This window comes from Aegilops tauschii, chromosome 7 (genome assembly GCF_002575655.3).
Source record: "Aegilops tauschii subsp. strangulata cultivar AL8/78 chromosome 7, Aet v6.0, whole genome shotgun sequence".
Taxonomy (NCBI): domain Eukaryota; kingdom Viridiplantae; phylum Streptophyta; class Magnoliopsida; order Poales; family Poaceae; genus Aegilops; species Aegilops tauschii.
The window spans coordinates 604,461,431-604,464,824 of record NC_053041.3 but is presented as its reverse complement, the minus strand read 5'-3'; the positions used below and the strand labels follow the sequence as shown (position 1 = coordinate 604,464,824).

Below are 3,394 nucleotides of genomic sequence, written 5' to 3'. Positions count from 1 at the left end.
TTTTGACCAAAAAGAGAAGGTCAAAAGCTAGCGGTCATAAACTGAAATTAACGACCTTCTGTAAAAGGTCGTTGGTTCTTCGACCAAAATTTTGGTCACTAGCAGCCTCCCCAGACCACGTAGGCATCCAGCATGGCAAGATGATGTGGCACAAGAATCAGCCCGGTCCAATTCGGTTTTCTACATGGGCCTAGCCCAACTATTCGGCCTTTTTAATGTATTTTTTCCTGTGCTTTTATTAGCTACATGGGTCTAGCCCAACAATTCGGCCTTTGATTTCTCTGCATGGCCCTTTTAACAGCAGGTTTTCTTTTTGATCATGTATTTTTCTGGGCCATTTCTTTGCTGGGCCTCTCATGTTTTTCCCTCAAAAATAATTGTCCAATATAACTTGGGCCTAGCCCAGTTCCGAAAAATTGATCCAATCCAAAAATATATATTATACCATTGACATTACAACACATCACACCACAAGCTATCTTGGGCCTAGCCCAGTTCTGATACATTTTCAAAGCAACGTGCAATGTTATTATATTACAACCATTCATTCCAGCAATACTATTTGAGGCTGGCTGGCTGGCTGAGCTACTACTGACTGACTGCGGGTTAACTAAGTTTTTACAAAAGGTGAATCAAAAACCTAACGCTACTGCATTTGCATGGCGCTGCTGAAATACTCCAGGATCATGAAAAAAATAGAACTAGCCTATCTAGTACTTCACAGCAACCAAACATGTAATCTGCTTAATGGAAAGATTTCTTCTCCAAGTCCCGCTTCTCCCTTAGCAATGACAGGCTGATGCAAAACATCTGAGCATTCAAAAGAGAACAAAAGGTATGTCACCGATAGAATACAGAGTACTTTTAAAATAAAAAGTAAAGATACACCAGTATATTATCATTCTACTTATTATTTTTATTAACCAGATCATTCTACTTATCCAGAATATGGCTATTCATCAAAATTGGGAATTGAATTGGCACATATGACAAACTTAGCAGCAAACGAGCATGGAATGTTTCACATACACGACAAGGTTTAAAAACGATCATTCAAAGTTACATCAGATCGAAGTTCCATTTGAGTATATGGAATAACATTCATATTAAATCAATAGTACCTATTAAACTACCAGGTGCATGATTGAATTAAACAAACACTAGCTATTCATCTTGCCATCTGCTGTAACAGAGCAACTATGTCAAAGTTAATTATGTGTATGTCACATGATACATGCATCAGGCATAAGGACATCAAGCATCAGGCCCATATCTGTTCAGCAAGACAGAGTACATACCTTTGTGTCGATGCAATGGATGGGGCTGCAGTTGAACATATGGTCCGCATCATCGTTGACGCTGGACGTCGCACATACTTGTCCATTTAGAAGTATGCCATGAAAAATGTTACACAAGCAAGTATTAGCATAAAGTAGAGCTTCTACAGTACATGCAAGCTTTAGATATGAAGGACCAAGCAAACTATTCTGGAAAATATCTAAAGTTACAGAAAAGCATGTATTGGTCTAAGAGACTAATATAGTAAGTTCATTGACTGACTCACATGAGATTGACATTCACAAGCTATTTGCATTTTTATTTAGAACTGCGTCACACCATTTACATTACTAGTTATGTATTGACATACTTATCTAAAAGAACATATATAGAAACATATGAATTTTATTTCTGGATACCAATACAGAAGTACTAAAAAAACAAGACTAAACATTAGTAGAAGGTAACAAGAGCTCATTACACAAGTTTTGCTAGCAATTAGGGGACCCTGGTTCCTATACTGACCACATTTGGGTATATCCTACCCTACCAGTGGCTAAATAATGCAACTTTATGACTGTCATGTTGTACTAGAGCTGCAGCGCGCCTTGACGCGCGGAGCCCGGTCCTAACAATTGTGCCTAAGCATGTGTATCGAATAGGCAAGCTTAGCATGTTTTGTTGGCGATGTATCACCTAAAAAGCTTGTACTGCCAGAGTGATTACCAGCAGCAGCAGCGAGGAACGGAAGCAGAGTAGCAAAGCAATGCTTATGGAGAACTCGGCATGCATGCAGAGTGACACAAACTCATCATCACACGATATTAATACTGTAAACTCCACACTTACTCGGACACTAGTGATTACCAGCACCAGCAATGATGAACAGAAGCTAATAGTATGGGCATGCAGAGTGACACAAACTCAACATGAAACAATATGAATACTGTAAACCCCAAAATCACTCGAACAATGCAATGTTTTGAAGCAAGCTCTATGCAGAGTAATGCAAACTTATGGGACAGATGAGTAACACACAAAATGGCAAGCACAGGTGCACTGACAGTGGTAGCTACTGTCAGGTTCAGCAGGACACACTTAGACACACTTATTACTAATGCTGATAGAACAGAGCAGTGGTGCTGCAGCAATGGCGTGGCATGGCACGGGCAGGCAGGCAGACATGCCGGCGCGTGCATGGAAAAAAAGAAATACCAGGGGCCTGGACCTCGTGGCATGCTAGAAAAGGAGAATGTAGGAGTCACGGGTCTGAGGGGCTAGGGTACAGGAGAAGCTGAGGCAGGAACACCTCAAAGATATTCACAAGGTCTGCCGCAACAGCAGGACAACAGCAAAAAATGTGGTGCTTCAGTTAGTAAAAATCCTCAAAGTCAAGACTAGTAAACTAGTTCTGATATATCGATTTGTAAGGGTAAGCTTCTATAAGTTCAACCCTGACCTTCCACGCACCACCCTGGTAAATACCTGCAGCAAGGAAACAGAGGAAGCCTACCAATTAGGCACCAAATGAATTTTAAGTGCTAGAGAGCAGATTGAAGGATCAAATTTGTTCAAAATTACTGTCTAATCTGTATGTACAAACTCTAAGTGTATGCTAATGCAGCATCATTCCCTTCCACTAGTAAGTACTCCACGGTGGGGAAGAGAAAACATGACAGCTGAACAGACAAGCACTAGTAGTAGTACGACAATGTGTACTGAACTTGCAAGAATAAATAAATGAGTGAAAGCATGAGTGACAGCCAAAGGGCATCCTCCTAAATCATAAGCACGGGAAACATGGATTGATGGGCGCCCATGCCATGCGATCCATCCCGAACGAATTTACCTGGGACATGAATCGAACTATGGACAACAACCTACCACCTAGGACTCTACCGACGGCAATCAGACGGGAAACACACACACAATTGGGTACGGGGATGGGGGGCGGGGAGGGGATGCTTACTGAGGATTGCGGCGAGGCGGACGACGGCATCGGGCGGCGGGACGAAGCCGGGGGCGGAGGCGGCCAAGACCTCGGGGCTGGTGTCGAAGAGGCGTTGCATCGGCGTGGGCGGCGCTGGGACCGGGGCGGGCACCGCGGGGGCCGCCG

The 3,394-nt window shown here is 42.9% G+C and overlaps 1 long non-coding RNA gene across 1 annotated transcript; it reads right to left on the bottom strand.

Annotated features, from left to right (window-relative positions):
* Window positions 1-447: 447 nt before the first annotated feature.
* LOC120969670 (uncharacterized) lies at window positions 448-3,149 on the bottom strand. The gene is made up of 2 exons (XR_005764015.3): window positions 1,299-3,149; window positions 448-810 (listed from the first exon to the last, which is right to left on the bottom strand). It is a non-coding gene; the product is annotated as an uncharacterized lncRNA (long non-coding RNA).
* Window positions 3,150-3,394: the final 245 nt, after the last annotated feature.